Source organism: Gorilla gorilla, chromosome 3 (genome assembly GCF_029281585.2).
Source record: "Gorilla gorilla gorilla isolate KB3781 chromosome 3, NHGRI_mGorGor1-v2.1_pri, whole genome shotgun sequence".
NCBI classification, from domain to species: domain Eukaryota; kingdom Metazoa; phylum Chordata; class Mammalia; order Primates; family Hominidae; genus Gorilla; species Gorilla gorilla.
The window spans coordinates 197,997,113-198,020,161 of record NC_073227.2 but is presented as its reverse complement, the minus strand read 5'-3'; positions in this window follow the sequence as shown (position 1 = coordinate 198,020,161).

Below are 23,049 nucleotides of genomic sequence, written 5' to 3'. Positions count from 1 at the left end.
TCTAAGAATGAGCACAGAGGTTTAGAGTAATAGACACATACAGTTATATTAGTTCAGGCCATTCACTAGACAAGGTAGCTCAGTCAGTTACTAGGCTAGTAACCTTATTTATGTTATTAATTAGGAATTATGTATATAAATAATCCAGTACATTTCTAACACATAGATGACCACTGATAAATGTTAGCAATTATTACTATTATCAGCATAACCCTGCTCAAATTGTGTACCTACAACTGTTATGCCCTCTGACTACAAGGATATACAATTACTTGGGAATAAATTATAATTTCCCCATCAGAACAATTATTTTAGTACAAAGCATGTATTCTGTATAATTCTGGTCTTTTGGCCTAGCAACTTACCTACTTGCTGTTGATTATGTCACTCAGCAAGTGCAGAAATTCCAAGATCCTCTTAATACGTAAATATATTTACACTGATAAACTGGACAGACTGCCATTATGAAAAAAGGAAACTACAGCACATTTTAATTGTTATAAGTGATTGATTAAGGGTGTGTATTTTTTATTCTGGTCTGTTTGGGTTCATAATACTGTGTGAGTTGGCAGGCTGTCTTGTCACGCAATTCTCCCCTTTGGGGTGTTATGAGACGTGCCTTCAAGTTTAGAATCTTGGAGGTAGACAATTAACTGTGGGTGTGAGGAGAGGAAGAGCTCTTTGATCTTGTCACTGCTCATTCTTCAGGGGCCCTGAGCCAACCTGTGGGTGGTGGGAATTATTTTTGTGCAAGCTAAGAAAGAGTGGAGAAGGGATATGGTTCTACTGTGGGTGACATTAGGGAAGGAAAGAGATGGTTCCTTCCCTGTGAGTGTGTGAGAGCTTGGGTGTGGATAGTTGTGTAAGACTGCTGCTGATGCATGGAAATGGGCCATCCTCTGTTAATTCTGCATGAAAATGCTTTCCAATTTGGGAAGATATTGCATACTGGGCTGGTTAGGTGAGTATCATGCTTCTTTTTTAAGGATTTGATTGAAGTAATTACTCACATTTCCTTCATGTAATTATTTTGTATACATATATGGATTAGAAATTCTGTGTGAATAAAAATTTTACATCATTAAGTGGAAGTATTTACTGGAGACTCTCTTTTTATCTTGGACAGGTTAAACTATGAGGCCAACAAATCACTTTCTATAGTAAAGAGAAACATGAGTTTGGACTTCTCATTTTATTAAGTTCTTGTCCAGAGTGAAACACTGTGAATGGAGAAATACATGCATAATAAAAAACAGAGGAGATTTAATGTTTTTTCCTTTCATAATACCTTTCTTAGTCAAATAAAACATATTATGCATTTGCCAAAATGATAGTCTCTAGTGTGTATATTGTAAATGTAGCTCAGTAGTAGATAATACGAGGCTAAAATAAAGAAAATAGTTAGAGGACAGGTTATGGAAAATAATTTTTAATTCATTGATTGATTCTTTCTTCAATTACTGTTCCAGAAAAAACATATGTAGCATATTTTCAAATTTCTTGGAACACAGTAACGGAAGAAAGATCTTGTTTTGCTCTGGGGGTTGTTAATATCTCTGTAAGTCCCTGGTAACATTTAATCAATTTCCATAAATATTTAGTGATGAAACTAAATCACTTTCAGACCCTCTTTTAAGGATGTGCAAACAAGACAAGATTTCATTTTTCAGTTTGCACCCTACGCAAGAGATAGGAACTTGGTGTTGATTATCCAGCTGTTTGCAATTTTAAAAATACTCTCCTTGGTTACTTCCTTCTTAGGTAAAGAGAGAAACAAAACTATTTATAACTCTTATCAATAACATTTTTCTAGCATGAAGAGGTGTGGAAAATGTTTTATTTCCTGATAAAAATTTCACATTTCTAAAGTGAAATATTCCAAAGTTATGCAAAATAACACCATATTTATCAAGTTTTATAAAAAATAAATGTGATAATGACCCAACTCTAGTATTTGTTATAAAATTTCAATTCATATCACTTTTAGGACAAAAGCTGTTTTGCATACCATCCTTTGGAGTCGCCTCTCTAGAAGCTAGAGTTTCTCCACCACTGTAGACTGTCTTCTGTTTCACTATTAGATCTCCCTCATGCTATCCTTATATATTTTTCAAAAATCATGGCTTCTGATAGAGCACTAGATGCCTGTTACTAGAGAAACTCTTAAGTATTAATTACTTACAGTATCTTGTAAGCTGCCCATGAACTCTGAATAGACAATGTAGGAAATTATCATTTGATGAACATATTTTTAAGTATGTAGGTTGTGATCTTTTATCTACTTGTAACAATATTCATTTAACTGAGTGGTCAGTATCTTTTTGCCTGCCCTAAGCGGTTGAATACTGTTGCATTGTCATTTTTAAAATAAATGGTATGCAGCTGCAGTCAGGTTCTCAACGTCATTGAGAAATTACTTTTTGTGTTCTTAGCAGTGTCTTTTTTCATTTCTCTCAATAACTATTCCAAACCTATACTACACTTCTAAAGTTTCTACCCATTTCTAATACCTTCCTCCATCCAGTGTGTCTTTTATTTTGCAATTAAAAAAAAGGAGTAAATTATTTTTTAACTTTCTATGCCCACACCTACAATCTTATTTATATCTGCTTTGCATTCTTTCTTATTACCAGTTTTAGAAGAAAAGATGTTCTTTCTTCTATTCCCTAAAGGCATATCATCTTCTCCCATTGAGTCATGGAACTTTTCTGCTAGTCAAGCAATTGTTCATTAAACTCACATTTCTAGTGCATAGTATGTGCTAGACACTGAACTAGAGATTATGAATACAAAGATAAAAACCATTTATCTGAACAACAGATGAGCAATTAATTATAAGATATTTAGGTTTCTTCTATGCTAAGGAGTATGTGTAGCTACAGCAGTAGCATGGCTGCAGAAAAGTTCCAGGCAAGTAGGAAAGGGCTTTTTCAAGGAATTAGTATGTAAGTTGAGACATAAAAAGTTAGTAAGAATTTGCCTGTTGGATGGATAAGAGGAGGCTACATTTGTCTTTCCCTAGAGGTCCTGTTGTAAATTGAACAGCTAGCTTTATTAACTAAACATTTTTCAGGTATGACTACATAGTCCTTTTGGCATAGTCATGATGAGTAAGTAGAGAGGACACATGGGGAGAGGATAACTCTGCTGGGTTAGCACAGAGGCTTCTCCTAAAGTTCCTTGTGAAAACTGTACCAATACTAGTATGAGAAAGTTCAAAATATTGTGACTTCCCAGCCCTGTTTTCTTCGCCTGGATTCCATTTTGGTTCAGGTGCAGGTCAAGCCCTAGCACAGGTTGTTATTTTCTCTCCTGGTCAGGAAAGAAAATAACACATTGTTAGTTGCCCAAACCAAAGGTACAATTTCAACTTCCTTCTCCAATAAAAAAATTATTTTTTGACATAATTTGATTTATTAGTTTTTATTTTGTTTGTTGTATTTCATTTCTTTCTCTTATCTATTAAAATATCTAGGACCCTTTTTTTTCTTGCCTCAGAAGCCACTTGTCTTCCATTATGTGCAAATAAAGTCTCTTGGAATACAGAAGCAAATAAAGAAAAAAGCCTTGAAAACAGGTGGAGGGAAAAGGGCAAGATGTCTCCCAGACATGAGGAGGGCTGAAGTGAGTGGGGCTTACCTATAGGTCTGTGGCAGATGGAAAATGGGAGATAGGGATATTATTGAAAAAGTTGTGTGGTACACCCTGGTGAACTTGACCCTAGGCACTAGGCCTTTCAGCCATTTCAGAGATGAAAGTAGCCTGTTTGACTACAGGGTGCCTAAACAGTAGTTATAAGATAGCTGTGACTTATTTTAAAATACTTTTGTTTAGAGAGTGTAATGTGCATGAGTATGTTAAAGTTAGGCCTTAGATGCAGTCAGTTACTTCATTCAGAAATTAATAGGTCAACAGTCTATTAGATTGTAGGACTGGTTACATATTGGAAAGCCTACACTCCAGACAAAGCAACTACAAGTGTTTCCATTATTTTTATCTTTGACTAACACCAAAGGCTTTAATAATTATGTTAATAAATTTTCTAAAAATGGATTTTCATTGGTGAAATTAGTGTCTTACTAATCAGCATAGTTATAGCTGAATTCTCTCTTGATATAACTAGCATTCAATATATGAGGATTACCTAAACTTTTTAAGAAAATACCTACCTTGCATGAACAGAGTATGAGACTTGAATAAGTCTCATAGTCTGTAACCATAGGAAGGGGACCCAAGCAGGGATCACCAAATGGTTTTGTGTCTAGCCACTGAATTGGAGATTTCTGACGACAGGGGTAACAGGATCTACCTTTAGAATATTGAAGCCAGCATCCAGTGATATTTTATGCAAAGTAAGATTGAACCTCTCACAAAAATAGAGAGTTCACACTTCATCCAAGATTACAGAAAACATTGCATGAACTGTTTTTTCCCAGATTCATGAAATTTCATACATATGCATGGAAAAATTTATATGAGACTTGCTTTCATTATAATTCTCTATGTCTGTGAGGCTGTTGATAAGCCTTATCTATGCAAACATTTTGGTTGCTACCATTACTTCCACGATGTCTAAACAACAGGCTTAGGTCAATTTACCCCTGGACAGATGGTTTTCTCTGAGAAAAACTATGGTCTGTCCTTTAATTGTCAACTCTAGGGGACTCTGCCTTGACTGACTTCAAGGGATGGAGGTTAGTAGGGGAACTTTGTGAGGCTCAGTGTTTATAGTTTCTTTTAAGTGTGCTCATCTAACAGTAATTCATGAAAAGGAACCACTTTTCCTTGCCTTATGGTCTGTTGGTATAGTCCCCAGGATTGGATAGTCCCTGGGATTGTTATTTCAAATGTTGGTAGTAGGGTCCAGATGGTAGCATTATCTGTTTTATAGATACATGTTGTTAGCAATTTTACTGGGATGTAGCTGACTTGCTAAAGTTTATGCTTCTAGGGTACAGGGAGTAGATAGCATAGCACTTGCAGACTCTCTTACCTCTGGGCTAAAAAGAAAAATTTTCCCTTCTACAGAGGGAAAAAATTCATGAGTAAAGAAGAAAGTAAATATGTAGTGATAACTATGTAAATAAAAAGCAGAATAGGGGTAGGTCTACACTTTCAGAAAGCTGTAAATGGACGGTATGGTAGGCAGAATTTTTGAGATGGCCTCCAAAATTGCCAGCCACTTGAGGACACCTTCTGTCAGAGGCATTTGAACCAGAGCACCTCCATCTTGAATAAGGTCTGGGTAAAATAAGGCTGAGATATGCTGGGCCGCATTCCCAGGAGGTTAGGCATTCTTAGTCACAGGATGAGATGGGAGGTTGGCACAAAGACCTTGCTGATAAAACAGGATGTGGTTAAGAAGCTGGCCAAAACCCACCAAAACCAAGATGGTGATGAGAAAGAAGTCTGGTTGTCCTCACTGCTCATTATATGCTAATTATAATGCATTAGCATGCTAAGAGACACTCCTACCAGCACCATGGCAGTTTACAAATGCCATGGCAACATCAGGAAGTTACCCTATATAGCCTAAAAACGGGAAGAACCCCGAGTTCTGGGAAATCCCTGCTCCTTTCCCAGAAAACTCATGAATAATCCATCTTTTTTAGCATATAAAATCAAGAAATAACTATAACTATACTCAGTGGAGCAGCCCATGTGGCTGCTCTGCCTGTGGAGTAACCATTCTTTATTCCTTTACTTTCTTTTATTTTTACTTTTTTGAGACAGAGTCACACTCTGTTGCCCAGGCTGGAGTGCAGTGGTGCCATCTCGGTTCACTGCAACCTCCGCCTCCTGGGTTCAAGAGATTCTCCTGCCTCTTGATAAACTTGCTTTCATTTTAATCTATGGACTCACCCTGAATTCTTTCTTGCATGAGGTTCCAGAATCCTCTCTTGGTGTCTGGATTGGGACCCCTAGCTAATAACGCTTCTTCCAGTTATTTGTACCCCAGTCTAGGTGTTGTACTGAATCAATTGACCTTAAGATAGGTTACATGGGAGGGCCTATTAAAAAAAGTTATGCTGGGAGGCTGCAAATTAGCTGTCTTTTAGATCAACACACTGGTATCAAAGGTCTTTTGATTATAAGAACTATCAAGAGATTCTGGAAACTGTCGCAGTACTAAACACTGGAGTAATCATAACAGCTATTTATTTACCCACTGATCCAATGCATTTCTTTGATGTTTAGAACCAAATAAAAGTTAATAATAAAATACAATGAATTTATTAGGAATGGACAATCCTATTTTTACTACTGGCACAGTCATAGAATGAGACTGTCTCTTTATCATTCACTTAAGATATGATTTAAGGCTGGGCATGGTGGCTCACGCCTGTAACCCCAGCACTTTGGGAGGCCAAAGCAGGCGGAACACAAGGTCAGGAGATCGAGACCATCCTGGCTAACACGTGAAACCCCATCTCTACTAAATATACAAAAAATTAGCTGGGTGAGGTGTTGGGCACCTGTAGACCCAGCTACTCAGGAGGCTGAGGCAGGAGAATGGCGTGAACCCAGGAGGTGGAGCTTGCAGTGAGCCAAGATGGTGCCACTGCACTCCAGCCTGGGCAACAGAGTGAGACTCCATCTCAAAAAAATAAAAAATAAAAAAAAAGATATGATTTAAAAGGGGTAAAATGTCCACGGAAAATCTATGTTATATTTAATACAATAGTAAGTTACCTAAATAGTTTTTTTTTTTTTTTTTTTTTTGGAGACAGAGTCTCGCTCTGTCACCCAGGCTGGAGTGCAATGGCATGATCTGGGCTCACTGCAACCTCCGCTCTCAGGTTCAAGCAATTCTCTTGCCTCAGCCTCCCAAGTAGCTGAAATTACAGGTGCCCACCACCACGCCTGGCTAATTTTTGTATTTTTAGTAGAGATGGGGTTTCGCCATGTTGGGCAGGCTGGTCTGGAACTCCTGACCTCAGGTGATCTGCCCGCCTTGGCCTTCCAAAGTGTTGGGATTACAGCCGTGAGCCACCACGTCCGGCCATAGTTATTTTTAAGATTAGCCTGCACCTGATTATTGAGAGAAACTTTTCCATAAGCCTCCGGTGTTTCAAAACATGTTTCAAGCAATAATTGCCCTTTTTGTCTAGACTGTCTTTTCAAAGATGTCTGTACAGTGAACAATCTTCAAAAATGTAGTGTCTTCATCAGGAGCAATGAGCAGATTTACTTATCATTTGGTGTAGTAAAGATAATTTCTCCTTCCAGGAAAAAGGACAGGTTTCCTTTTGCCCTTTGTACAAGATTCTGGTTTTGTTGTATGATGCAAACATATGCATGTGCAACATACACCTGGATCCATCAGCATCACCCCCATGTAATGTAGGGAGCAAAAAGAACCAATACAAATATTCTACCCTCGTGCTGCTTTCTGCAATGTGAATAATAACTTGTCTCTAATCTGGAGTCTTGTGTCTTCTGCTAGCAATGAAACTGGCAGCAGAACTGGTTAGCTGCAATTAGTTTAAATTCTCATACCCTTCAAAGTTCTTGACACTGATTAACTCATACATACAATTCATGATACGCTCTAGGGTTTTCCTGATTTATAAAACTTTCACTGGAAATTTTTGGTAACAAGTAACCAATGTATTTTTCCTCATAGAACTTTATAAAATACATGATGAGGTTAATTTTCTGCATCAACTTCTGGATGTGTGATTCATTAAAAAAATTAAAACTGACACTTTCATAACCTTTGCAACCTCTACAAAATATTATCTTTTTAAGTCACTCAGAGAATTTGGCTTCAACTACTTCTTCCACCTTTATCAACAAAAAGAATAATAATGAAGGAACGCTCTTTGCTCATTTATTTATAGTTGCCAAAATTTGGGAGTGGAAAAACAAATACTTTTTTAGAACTTACCTCTTTGGTTAATTATAGAAAAAATTATTCTCATTAATTCTTTCTTTCTTTTTTTTTTTTTTCTTTTTTGACAGTCTCTCTCACTCTGTCTCCCAGGCTGGAGTGCAGTGGCACGATATTGGCTCACAGCAACCTCTGCCTCCTGGGTTCAAGCAGTTCTCCTGCCTCAGCCTCACGAGTTGCTAGGACTACAGGTGTGCACCACCACACCTGGCTAATTTTTGTATTTTTAGCGGAGACCAGGTTTCACTATGTTGGCCACGCTGGTCTCAAACTCCTGACCTCAAGTGATCCGCCCAACTCGGCCTCTCAAAGTGCTGGGATTACAGGCGTGAGCCACCGCGCCTGGCCTAATTCTCCTTTCTAAATGCTCTATCAAATTCCTTGCAAAGATATGATTAATTTCCTTCAATACTTACTGTGGAAAAGTTATTTCAGGGCCGGGTGTGGTGGCTCATACCTATAATCCCAGCACTTTGGGAGGCCGAGGTGGGCGGATCATGAGGTCAGGAGTTCGAGACCAGCCTGGCTAACATAGTGAAATCCCATCTCTACTAAAAGTACAAAAAATTTAGCTGGGCGTGGTGGTGGGTGCCTGTAATCCCAGCTACTTGGGAGGCTGAGGCAAGGAGAATCACTTGAACCTGGGAGGCGGAAGTTGCAGTGAGCCAAGATTGTGCCACTGCCCTCCAGCCTGGGCAACAGTGTGAGACTCCATCTCAAAAGAAAAAAAAAAAAAGAAAAGTTATTTCAGAACCTTAATGAAAGTGAGAACAAATATGATAGCAACTGTGACTTTAAGCACTTTATTTTATTCAGTGATTCCCATTCAATTTTAAACTGATTTTTGTAAATGTCAATATATTTGTTTTCCTTATAAATTTTTTTTTAAATTCTATGTCAGAAATAGAATGCAGTGAATCTGATGGCTCTGTAGACATAATCACTTTGGACTCATTTACTGAAAAAAGTCTATAATAGCTGGAGTGATCAGCTGGTTGCATGTATATGGACAGTTAGTCTCTCTCCGGAACCAATTAAGACCACCAATAAGCTGGAAAAGCACGTTAGCTGCAGGCTCTGCATTGAGGGTGAGGGTGTTAAGTAACTGGCATCACTGACCCAAAGTTTTGTTTTGCTTTGCTTCGTTTTGCTTTCTGAATTGCTCAGCACTATCTCTGGCATCTTTAAAATATAGTGGTTTGAGGGAGTTTTTAAGGACAAAAATAAATTAAAACATTTTTAACTTTTTAACTATTTGGAAAACTGCCTAACAGTTTAGTATAGGCAATATGGTATCATCAACAGCCTGTGAAGTTGCACACCTTTGGGAGTGGTTGTTAGAAGAAGATATTATTCAGAAAGAGAGCAGTGAGACAAAGAGACAAACACAGAGAGAGAGAGAGAGAGAGAGAGGAAATTGACTTTCTGGAAAGCAAGCATCACCTTCTGCAATCATGACAAGAGGCTTTTATTCTCAGCAGGCACTTGATCATTGTTACAGATGCTTTCTTTACCTGCTAAAGAAGACTGATTTTGTTCCCTGAAATATGGGGTCCTCTGACTTTACATTTGCAGATGTAGATTACTTGCACTATCGGTATTCCATTTGCACATTGCTACCCTTGAAAAATTTGTAATTAAATTCTACCTTCCTTTTACATCTGATAATCCCCAGAAGACCCTGGGTCAGGGAGAACTGTTCAAGTATTCAAAAAAATATTTAATTGGCTTTAAATTCTCTAGAATCTTATGAATAGCCTATTCTTCTGCAGCCTGAAAAAGAGGAAGATTATAAGCCATAAATCTACAAGGAAATTGGTGTTCTTTTTGTCAGACAGTTTGAAGGAGGAGAAGGTGACTCACCGGCTATGAAGACTTCAAATCCTTTTCTTTTTTTTTTTCAACTCAAGGAGGTGATGAGTTAAATGAACTATCAGCACACAAAGCTTATCACTGTATCTTTCACAGCTCTGAGCAGTTCCACCCTTCATCACTCACATGATTTCACCCTCCTTTTACTCCTACAGCAAGGAGGAGAAGGGAGTTTTTGTAGCTAAGCTACCAGAGCATTTCTTTTGCAGGGACTCCAAATCATGCTTCAGAATCAATCAGTTGGCATGTGGTGCGAACGAGGTCAAGGTTACAAATTTGGAATCCACCTGAGCCAGTTATTTAGCAGCAGACTGTGAGAAACTTTGTAAAAGTGTGCCACTCTTTATTTACTTACTAACATAATTATTAACTGTATTAGTGAGTCCTGACTGTATCAGACATTTTGCAAGACCATAATGGTGTAACAGTGAAAAAGGTAACCATGATTCCCAACTGCACGGAGTTTACAGTGGGGGAGATGAAAATAAATAAGCATACAAACAAAGTAACAGGCAATTGGGTTAGAAGTAATTTAGTCAGCCAACAAAATGCTATAGTAGTATATAACAAACAGCGTTAGCTGGACCTACATAAGATAGAATAATCAAAGTCCTTTCTGGGGAGTCTGTATTAATGTTGAAACCTACAGGGTGAGAAGGATTCAGCTATGGGCAGAGCAGGTAAAGCTGCAGGGCAGAGTGTTCCAGACACATGGTTGCTGTGTTAGTGGAACTAAAAGAAGGACAAGGTGGTATCCATGCAGTGAGCATGAGAGGAAGTGAATTGAAATCCAGTTGGAGAGGGAGGCAGTAACCAAACTGTTCTGGGCCTAGTAGGCCACAAAAAGGGCTTTGGGTTTTATTTCAAATCCAGTAGGAAGCCATTGGTGGCTGGCTTTTAAGCAGGCAACTGGTGTAATCCATTTTGCCCTTTAAGCAGATCACTTTAGACACTAAAAGGAAGAGTACTAAGAACAGCAATCAGAAATCAGATAGGAGTACGTTGTAGTGGGTATATTCTTATTGACCCCCTCAGATCCACTTTCTGCTATTCTTCACACTTGCCAAGGCCCCAGGAGGCTAACTACATGGATTTCAACACCCAGCCACACCCCTTTCTCTGTGATTTCCTGCTTGAGTTGGCATGGACAGGAGGTATTCCCTGGCTTAGTCTCTGCTAGGTGCCACAAGACTGGGCTGTGTCCCTCTATTGGAAGCCAAAGTACCTGCCCTCTGGCCCTCATCACTTAGGTCCCTGGCCAGGTTGGATAACCCTTTCTCTTCACTTGCCCCCTTTTACTAGTCTTGGGTACTGTGCCATCCTTTGTTTTCTTTGTATAAACCTTGCTAATAGCTTTGCAAATGATCCCTTTATAAAACCTTTCTCAAGAGGGAAAAAATTCATGAGTAAGGAAGAAAGTAAATATGTAGTAATAACTATGTGAATAAAAAGCAGAATGGGGTAGGTATACACTTTCAGAAAGCTGTAAATGGCTGGTATGGCAGGCAGAATTTTTTCTATTTCCATATTCCCAGATTTTTAAATTACTTTTTTTATTGTGATAAAAAGCGCATAACATAAAATTTACACCTTAACCATTTTTAAGTGTACAGTTTAGTAATGTTAACTATATTCTCATTGTTGTGAAACATCTCCAGCATTTTTTCATCTTGCACATTTGAAATTATACATCCATTAAATAATAAGTCTCCCTTCACAACCTCTCTCAATACCCTTTTAACTATTATTCTGCTTTCTGTCTCTATGAATTCTAGCACCATACGTATCTCATATAATTGGAATCATGTAGTATTTTTCTTTTGTGACTGGTTTATTTTACTTATCATAATGTCTTTAAGATTTATTCATGCTGTAGCATGTGACAGAATTCTTTTTAGTTTTAAGGATGAATGATATCCAATTGTGTGTGTATATATATGCTATTCAATTGTGTATATATATTTTGCATTAATCTGTTAACGAACATTTGGGTCACTTTCATCTCTTGGCTGTTGTGAATAGTGCAACTATGAACATAGATGTGAAAATTATCTTTGAGACCCTTTTTCAAATCTTTTGAATATATACACAGAAGAGGGATTGCTGGGTCATATAGTAGTTCTACTTTAAATTTTTAAAGGAAACTCCATGTTGTTTTTTATATCAGTTGTACCATTTACAATCCCACAAACTGCATAGAATTTCCAATTTCTCTACATCCTTGTCAACACTTTTTTTTGTTTCTTTTTTTAATGTTAGTCATTCTAATAGTTATTAGATAATCTCTCAGTGTGATTCTAGTTTGCACTCCTCTGATGATTAGTGATGTTGAACATCTATTCATATGCTTATTGTCCATTTGTATGTCATCTTTGGAGAAATGCCCATTCAAGGCCTCTAATCAATTTCTAATTGGTTTACTTGATTTTTGTTGTTGTTGTTAAGTTATACGAGTTCATATATATTCTGTATATCAACCACTTACCAGATATAGTTGCAAAAATATTGAAATATTTTCTCCCATTCTGTAAGTTGCCTGTCACTCTGTTGTTTCCTTTGATGTACAAAAGTGTTTTTTGATTTATCTAGCCCCATTTATCTATTTTTTCTTTTGTTTCCCATGCTTTTGGTGTCATATTGAAGAAATAATTGCCAAGTACAATGTCTTTAAAACTATATCCTATGTTTTCTTTTAAGAGTTTTATAGTTTTAAGTCTTATGTTTGACCCTTTAATTCATCTTGAGTTAATTTCTGTACATGGTGTAAAATAGGGTCAAACTTTATTCCTGCATATGTAGATAACCAGTTTTTCCAAGAGAGTTTTTTGGAAAAAAACTGTGCTTTCCCCATTAGTGGTCTTGCCACCCTTGTCATTAATCATTTAGTCATTTATACAAATGTTTATTTCTGTGCTTTCTATTCTATTCTGTTGGTCTAATCTGTTTTTATGCCAGTACCACACTGTTTTGATTACCAGAGTTTCATAATATAGTTTAAAATTAAGACATGTAAGTCCTTTAATTTCTTTTTCAAAATTTTTTGGCTAGTAAGAGTTCCTTGGGATTTCAAATAAATTTTAGGATGAATTTTTCTACTTTGGAAAAATTGTTATTGGTATTTTGGTAGGGATTGTGTTGAATGTGTAGACTGCTTTGAGTAGTATGGGTATTTTAATGATATTAAATTTTCCAGTTCGTGAACATGTCTTTCATTTTGTGTGTGTCTTCTTTAATTTTTTTCAGCAATGTTTTATGGTTTCCAGTGACAAATTTCCTGTCTCCTTGATTGTTTATTTCTAAATATTTTATTATTTTTGATGCTATTATAAATGGGGTTGCTGTCTTAATTTTATTTCCAATTGTTTGTTGCTAGTGTATAGAAATGCAACTGATCTTTGTATGTTGATTTTGTATTATTCAATATTGCTGAATTAATTTATTAGTTCTGATACTTTTTTTGATGAACCTTGAAGGTTTTCTTACTTGATATGATCATGTCATCTGTGAATAGAGATAATTTTACTTTTTATAATTTGAATGCCTTCTATTTCTTTTTTCTAGCCTAATTGCTGTGGCTAGGACTTTGAATAACATGTTGCAGAGTGGACATTCTCACAGTATCCTAGATATTAGAGGAAGAACTTTCAGTCTTTCATCACTGGATTTAATGTTAGCTCTGATTTTTTATAAATTATCCTCATTATGCTGAGGTCATTTTTTCTCTTCCTAGTTTGTTGCATGTCTTTTCATGAAATGGTGTTGAATGTTATCAAATGTTCTCTCTTTGTCAATTGTGATCATGTGCTATTTATTCTTTCTGCCACTAATATGGTGTATTATATTGATTATTTTGATGTTTAACCAAACTTACATTCAAAAAATAAATCCCACTTGGTTATGGTATATTATTATCTTCATGTGTTATTGAATTTGGTTTGTTAGTATTCTGTGAGGACTTTTTCATCAACATTCATCAGGGATATTGGTCTATAGTTTTTTTTAATGATGTTTTTATCTGCCTTTTGATTCAGGGTAATGCTGGCCTCAGAGAATGAGCTTGGAAGTGTTGCCTCTTCTCTAACTGTTTTTGAAGCATTTCAGAAGGATTTGTGTTAATTCTTCTTTAAATATTTGGTAGGATCCTCCAGTGAAGCTATTTGGTTTAGAGCTTTTCTTTGTTGAAAGGCTTTTAATTAGTGATTCAATATTCTTATTTGTTTTTGGTCTGTTCAGCTTTTCTATTTCTTCATGATTCATTTTTGGTAGATTTTATTTCTAGGAATTTATCTATTTCTTCTACATTTTACTATGTGCTGCTCACCTCTGTTTTCAGTGGCTTCCAAATTCTGAAACTGGTCCTGGTACTACTGCAAATAAGGTGAGACAGAAGCCAGGCCCTTGGGTAGTCTCCATACAAACCAGGACATTGCACACATGGTCCATTCTTTTGCTTCTGTCCTAAGGAAAAGCCCTGGTATGAGGGGTTTCTCCCAGTTGCTCCAGGCTGTGCTGCATAGGGGGAGCGGCACATATAGGCATGCCAAATGCCACAAATTTTCCTTACCTCTTTTACTGGAATCTCTTCTCAGCTTTATAATGACTTAGGTGCTTTAGCTTTTCATTTGCTTTCTAGAGTTTTCTAGAGGCATTCGGGTCCATATGTAAATTTTTTAACTTGGTTCCCCTCTGGGGGAAGGAGAGCTTGTAGCTTCCTAGTCTACCACCTTACTTACATCATTCTGAGAATGAACTTTTATAGGATGAAAATTTTCTTGTCATGTAAAATTAAGGAAGAAGAATATGCATAAATATTAAGGTCTATTTGTGTATTGCTATGGTTTGAATGTTCTTTCCAAAACTCATGTTGAAATTTAATGCAATTGTGACAGTGTTAAGAGGTGGGACTGTTAAGATACGTTTAGGCCACGAAGGATCTGCCCTCGTGAATGGATGAAGGCTGTTATCCCAGGACTGGGTTCCTGATGAAAGGATGAAGGTTGCCCACTTCCTCTCACTCTCTCGTGTGCACTTTTATGCCCTTACACTTTCCCCATGGGATAATGCAGCAAGAAGGCACTTGCCAGGTGTGGGCCCCTCAACTTTCTAGCCTCAAGAACTATAAGAAATATATTTATTTTATTTATAAATTACCCAGTCTGTGGTATTCTGTTAGAGCAACACAAAATGGACTAAAACAAACGTGGTGTGGAGAAGGATAAGGTGAAATAGTGTGAAAGTTGCAGCATAAATTCATCTCATACTGAAGAAGTATTAAGTCCATGTGCTATACAGATATGTCTTTGCTAATGTTTGAAGGCAAACATTACTGTAATAATATCATCATTAGTTTGATTGTGAGAACATTGTTCTATGGCTTCTGGAGGAACCAAACTAAGAGGATTAGTACCAAAAGAGATTTTTAGAAAGCACATCCTTGGGATGGGATTCTGTGATTAGATTTATTTCTGGGTAGATGGCAACAAGCAACTCATTTCTGGTTGAGGGTAGAAAGGTGGTAACTTCTGACAACTGCAATATAACAATTAATAACAGTCTCAACTGTGGTGAGTTGGCATTTAATACAGGTAGAAAGGGATATAATAGCTTACATAATATCATTGGATTTTCATTGCAATGGCAACTGTAAGAACTGTGGTGTTAGTGATTAAATGGGATGAATGCCTTTAAGAAAGCAAAAGCAGTAGGCTCAGATAAGCCAACTGTCAATTGAGGGCTCAGTGTGACTGTGAGAAGGCATCTATAACAGCACTTGACAATACCCTCATCTTTTAGAAGCAGATGCAGACTGGATGGAAAATCTTGTTTAGGGCCTGTTTGTGCAAATAACAGAGTAATAAAGGCTACATTCACAGTTCTGGAAAGTTCCTATCTTAAATACAGGATTTGGTTAAAAATGAAGGTGAGGGAGAGATTTGAGCCATGAGATTTAGGATGGGTATATCTCAGTAGATGCTCTCGATAACCCTGAAATGACATCTTCCTCAATACCTTCCCCTCTTTTCCTCATGGCTTCTAGACTGATAACTTGGATCAAGTCTGGGTCCAAACTGGAAAGGTCCCTAATATAAGTGGAAAAAGATTACTCACCAAAAGAACTGAAGGATCTGATTAATATACGCTAGGAGGAACTATGAGAACATACATTATATTGGAACTCAAGGGTGCTGAGCCACGAGGCCAGAATTTAAGGCTAGAAAATGGAGAGTTTATTGACATGGGAGCACTCTTGCCTGCCTAAGGATTTAGTATCCTGACAAGAACACCTAACACTTAATATACTACCAGGACAGCTGCTTAAAACCGGTAAATAAAAACAGCCTATAGAAAATGAGGTGGGACCAGGCACGGCGGCTCACACCTATAATCCCAGCACTTTGGGAGTCTAAGGCTGTTGGATGGCTTAAGCCCAGGAGTTTGAGACCAGCCTGGGCAACATTGCAATACCCTGTCTCTACAAAAAATACAAAACTTAGCGAGGTGTGGTGGCACACACTTGTAGTCCCAGATACTAGGGAGGCTGAGATGGGAGGATAACTTCAGCCCCAGAGGTGAAGGCTGCAGTGAGCTACGAGTGTGCCACTGTATTCCAGCCTGGGTGATAGAGCAAGAACCTGCAAAAGAAAAGAAGAAAGAAAGAGAGAGAGAGAGAGAGAGAGAGAAAGAAAGAAAGAAAGAGGAAGGGAAAGAGAGAAAGAAAGAAAGAGAAAGAAAGAAAGAGGAAGGGAAAGAGAGAAAGAAAGAAAAAGAAAGGAAAGAAAGAGAAAGAAAGGTGGGGAGCGAGGGGAGGGGAGGGGGAAGGGGAAGAGGGAGGGGAGGGGAGGGGAGGGGAGGAGAACGAAAGAAAAGAGGTGGAAATTCCAGAATTGTCATGTCACAGTATTTAGGGAAGAGATCAAGAGGCGAGAAGATGGGGGAGGTGGGCATGCCATATAATACTGAGGAATCTACCCACTAACTTTTTTTCCCACGAGGAGTAGAAGCTTCCCTTTACTAAAGTGCAACATGCTAGTGAGGGGGGCAGAGCTCAGTGGTGCCTGTCATCTTTAGTAGGTGCAGAGTTGATGGTTGGAGATAGTGGCAGAGAAGTGGAATTCCCAGTCTTAATGGTGTTGATAAGATTCAAGCATAGCGGTATTCCGATGGCAATATTTGGCCATCAGAAATAAGGACGACATAATTACCAAAACAACAGCAAACGCGGGTCCTGCATAGATCTGTGGTTATGGCTCATATTCCAATTTACTCCTGAAGAAAAAGAGATATGGGCATCGAACAAGACTTTTACTGCTGCAATAAAACTATCACCATGCCTTGTGCAGGTTTTAGAACTGAGGCAATTCTCAGACTCGGAGCCCACTGATTGAAAAGGTAGCCAGTTCTTCTAAATAAAAGACCCTGACAAGTTGCAGCAAGTATACATAGTAGCTATAACCCAATCCTTCCCCAAAAAATGTGTAGTAATATACCAGAGAGGTGTACAGTAATTGAAGGTGAATACCAGTATCTTTCAAGGGTTGTTGTATAGAGTACCTGAATTGACGCTAATGCTATCATCATGGGCCCCTTGTTAAACTGGGGCATAGGAAGGCAGGCAGACAGATTGAGACTTTTTCCAAGGCTGTCTCACAGTGGGTCTAACAGGACCATGATCTCACTTTGTGATCATGTCTCCAGTTCCAGAATGCACTATCAGGATGGACATATTTATCACTGGAGATCCTTCACTGGTTTCTTAACCTGTGGAGGAAGAGCTAAAATATGGTAAAATGGCAAAATAGAAGACAATGAATTTACACTGCATACTCCCTGTTCAAGCCAATCAAGGAAAAATATACTGGCTGAAATGGAGAAAGTTGGGGGATGGTGGTCTCCAACATATAGCCACTTAGCTCACAGGTGCGGCCTGCAAAAAACAGATTAATCATGGCAGAGAGTACACCACCATAAACCTAAACACTTGACTTAATCATAGTTTTTGTATGAGATGTGGTATCTTTGCTAGAAAAGATCAGTGCAGCTTCTCTGTATAAAGTTACTTGCTTGGCAAATGCATGTGCTTTCAGTCCCTGTTAGGAAGGGTATCCGGAGCAGTACACATTCGTTAGACTAGGCAGCAACACTCATTCATGATCTTCTCCAGGGCTACGTTAACTCTTCATCATAATATAGTTCAAAGGGACATTGATCATATGAATGTTCTACATAACAATATGCTGATTTTCTCTACTAATGTCATTAGATTAATAGAATCTTTGTAACATACATGCATGTGAGTGGTTACAAAATAAACTCTACAAAAATTTATAGACATGCCACAATAGTAAAGTTTTTAAAGTCCCACTGGTCTGGGCATGCTAACAGGGCCACACAAATTAAAGAAGTTATTTAATCTTGAATCTCAACAGTGAAAAGAACTGTAGTGTTTGAAAAACATCTTAACATTTTGGAGACAGCACACAACTGTTGTTGTGCATAATACTTGCATAATCATTTACTGGATAATTTAAAAGGCTATTAGTCTTGAGTGGGTCCTAGGGCAACACAGGACCAAAGTAGGTTCCAGCCGGGTACAAGCATCATTGCTGTCCCGTTTTCCCAAATGCCATCAATGGTACATGGTGTTGGAGGTACTGGCAGTAGATGAAGGTACCATGCAAGTCTCTAGCCAACTACAATAAAAGAGTCACATCACAAATTCCTAGGGTTCTGAAGCAAGGCCATGCTCTTCTCCGGAGAAAAGTAGTCATCATTCGAAAAGCAAGTGTTGGCATGCCTTTGGGGCCTAGTGGAGTCTGAGGGTGACCCCACTCCCATGGCAGTTCTCTGCCTGGGGACCCTAGGCTCTCCAGAACATCCTTTAAAATGAAGGTGAAGGCAGTCATACCCTCATAGCTTTCCTGGGCACAATGCACTTTTCACTGGGGCCTACCAGAGTCACACTTGGGCAGCCAAGGAGTGTGGCAACAGAATTTGGGGAGCAGAGCCTGTAATGTGAGGTTGTACTGGGCAGTGGTGCCCCCATTCTGTCCTCCACGCCCTTGTATTATGCATTTGTGATGGGAAGGGTAGCCCCAAATGATCTCCAAAATGCCTTTGGGGCTATTTTCCAGTTCTTGCACAGTAGGTCCTGGCTTCTGTTTAGATGGCTGACCATTGTCTTGATGAATGGCACCTGGCTTCCAGTGAGTTGGCTGATCCATACTAATCTCCCTATCAGAAGATCAGCTGGTCACGCCCTTGTTCTCTCCTCAACAGGCTTTCTGATTTTTTCCAATATAGATAGTCACGGAATTTTCTAAATTTTTAAGATCTCTTTCTCTTTTGATTAACAGTTTCCAAGTCTTTAAATAATTTTACTCTTTTTGCATTGTAATGTAAGCTTTCAACAGGCCATACCATCAATACCTTGCTTAGAAATTTTCTCAAATATCCAGTTTCATTGCTCAAAAGTTCTACCCCACCCAGACACTAGAATACAAACACAATTCAGCCCAATTCCTTGCTACTTTGCAACAAGGATGGCCTTTTCTCCAGTTTCAATAACTTGTTTCTCATTTTGATCTGAGACATTTCAGAATTGCCTTTACTGTCCCTATTTCTACCAGCATTCTGCTCATGAACACTTGGGTATTTTCTAAGAAGATAGGGACTTTTTCTACCTCTCTCCTCTTCTTCTTCTGAGCCCTAACCAGAATTGTCCTTTACAGTCCATTCACATCAATGTAGCCATTTTCTAGCATACACCTTAAACCTCTTCTCGCCTCCACCCATTTTACCCAGTTCCACCACCACTACCACATTGTTAGGTATTTGTTACAGCAGTGCCCCTGTTTCTCAGTACCAATTTCTGTCTTAGTCCATTTGGGCTGCTATAGCAAACTGCCATACTCTTGGTTCCTGAAGTTAGCATATTTCTCACTAAATCTTTACCTTTATAAGCATCATCTTACAAACATATTTTCTTATTGGTGTTTGGTGCAGTGGACCATCTGCACCACTTACAAACCCAGTAATCTACAGACATGACACTGTAAAGAGAGGAAATTCATTACATAAGCTTTGCTTTCTCAGAAAATGCAAATCCTTTGGTTTGTCAGAAAAGACAGACACAGCATGGGCAGACACCAAGATGTATAGAAACATCCCATCATTAAGTTAATTTTCCCAAAATATTAGCTTGTATTTAATGTTACAGAGGCACATTTTCAGTAAAAGCATGTTCAATAATTGTATCCACTCAACAGGTATTTAATGAGTGCATGTTCTGTACCAGGCTCATGAAGTCTGTTTTTAAATGATTTGTCTTGCCTATTTTCATAAGCTATTTGAGGTGACTTTCTCAAGATGGTTTTTCTAGCCATTCAATTTGTCATGATTTTATAGAATGTACACAACTAACTAAGTCTATTGGTGGCTCTATTCCTTTCAAAGGGCTTTGCTCTGCAGGGATGTAGTATATGTTGATTGTTTTGGTTAACAAGTTAAGAAAATAATCTTGCTCTCAAATAAAACAATATTTGTTGAGGTTCTTAGTTTTCTATTATACACTGAAAATAAGTATTCCTTTATACACTGTGAAAATAAACAACAAAAATAAAAGATGTTGTCCTACTCCTGTTGTAACTTCTTGCCAAGGAAGACAAATAAACAGAGAACAAATTCCTGCCCATGGGGACATTATATTCTCAGGCAACAAGACAGCTGTGGAAAACAACTAAAAAACAATGTGAATCCTTTAGAGCAACACTTTTCAGATTTTAAAGTTTATAGAGACACCTTGGGATCTTGCTAAAATGCAGATTCAAGTTCAGTAGAGTTTCAGATTGGATGCTGAGCTTCTGTATTTGCAACAAGTTTCCAGGTGATACTGGATGCTGCTGGTCTCTGCACACCATTTTGAATAGCAAGAAGACCACAAGGTCTGAACTAGACTCTGGCACCAGCCAGTTGAGCTAGTCACTTTCTCTCCCTAGATTTAGTCTATTATATGCAGAAGAGTTTAAGGAAATAAACAAGTCTGTGATGTTTCTTGCAACTCTACCACTTTGATCCTCCATGAGTTTATATTGGTGCACCGGCAGTTCCTGATTTATGATAAGTTTAACTTACTACTTTTTAACTTATGGGTGGTATTGGGATATAACCCCATTATAAGTTGAGGAGCTCCTTACAGCTTACAATGGGGTTATCATTTCTACTAAATGTATTATTGCTTTCACACTATCCTAAAGTCAAAAAAATAATAAATTGAATCATTGTTAAGTCAGGGACCATCTGCTGTGTTGCCTGCTTTAAATGCATTTTCAAGTTATAGTATAAGGAGCTTATCAGGATGTAATCCTATCATAAGTTGAGAATCATCTATATTTTTTCCCTTTTCTCTCTTAACACTTATTTCCTCATTCAAAATTTAGATCAATCCTGATTGAAATCTGTGATAGGAAAAAATGCAGATGAGAAAGTTAGCTATTCTGTTTCCTAAATCAGTGGCTCTCCTCCTTACACAATTTATCCAATAATTTAAGTAATTATTAGATTATTGCATAAAATTCTTCCATTTCAAATAATTCCTGTATTTTACATAAATTGTATTTTAAGTTTTCTACTTTAATATTCCATTCCTCTACTCCATTCAGCTCTTTACCATCAGAATGTAAGTTTGAATGTTTTTATCTGCCATGAAGTTCTCTAATGTCTTATTCTTGTTTTTTAAAGGAAATATCCTCCCACAAAGTGCCTAAAAATCTGCATTTTTAAACTGAAAGGAAAACATTTTAAATTTAATATTTTACTAGAAATAATTGCTCACATCATATATCTTATGTTAAGAATGACTGGCGATGGAGGCAGGAACATTTAAGATTCTCACGAAGATTTTCCCTTCAATGTCCCCTACTGTAGTGCTTCCCCTCAGGCCCTTTCTGACTGCCATTGCAGTAAGCAACTGTGGATTGAGAATATATTGAGCCACACACTGAGGATATATTAAGCACATATTGAGAATTACTGAGCGAAAGAAAGCATGGTCAGACAAACTTTGAAACAAAGGAGGAGTTGCCAATTTCTGAACAGAGTTAAGTTATCATTATGAAATTGCATTTCCCATTTGTTTAGACAAATAAAACAGCTGGGTTGGACATCTTAAGGTTGCCTAATGAGAAAATAAGGGCTTTTTGTAAAGAATTGATATTTCTAAAGTATTAAAAGACCTGCTGCTTAAGACTTTTAAAGTTTTTTTCTGCAAAAGGCTATACATAGAGGTTTTATTATCTCCAAGAGCCACACTTCCATTGATACCAGAAAATGAGTGTTCTTTGAATTTTCTACCAGCAAAATCAATGTACTTTTCTTTCTCAGAATCTATGTAGAAAGTAGCACTCTTTAAAATAAAAAAATACTGTCTACATAAAGAAGTATAAATAAATAATATTGGAAGCTGTTTATGGGAAATACCAAGTGGCTATCAGTTAATATACCTAGTTTAGGGAATTCATCCCTCTCTTGGGTCTGGTCTTTAACATTGTAAAATCAGACACATAAATATCAATACTCAAGGTAGATTTGCCTTTCTAGAGCACAGTTCCATTTTCAAAGCTTACAGGTACACAGGAATATAATTAGGAAAGTAAAAGAAAGAAAGGAAGATGAAGAGAGAAAGAAAGAAAGAGGGAGGAAAGGAAGGAAGGAAGGAGGGAGGGAAGGAGGGAAGGAAGGAGGGAAGGAAGGAAGGAAGGAACTTGCTTTGGAATAATTAATACACTTTCTCCCTCAAAAAAAAAACCATCTGGAAAATATCTCATGACTGGAAAGTTACTCAGTAAGCAGAGAATCAGAACAAGGGTAATTAAAAAATTATTTAAATATTTACTATCTTGTGCTTTGATATTTTGATGGATAAATCCATCATCATAGTATTAGGGAGGGACCAACAAGGGCAACAAAAACCACTCAGTGTTTGAACAGACGTAATTTAATCCATGATTACACAGCTAGTGGAAAGACTGACTAACCAGCAGGCAATGTTAGCAATAGTAGGAAGTTATAACCTTCCCTAGGCTAGAGACAGACAAAAGGAAAAGGCCAGTTTATAGAACCTGATGAGTCGGCCAGCCATGAGTGCAACTATAGTGAGTCTATCCAGTGGGAGCTAGAGCCATGGAGGAGCAATCACTTCCTGAGATATGATCCAAGGAGGAAAGGGAAGGGAAAAATACACTGATTTCTCTCATTCTCACCTTCCAGTCTCCTGACAATGCATGCCA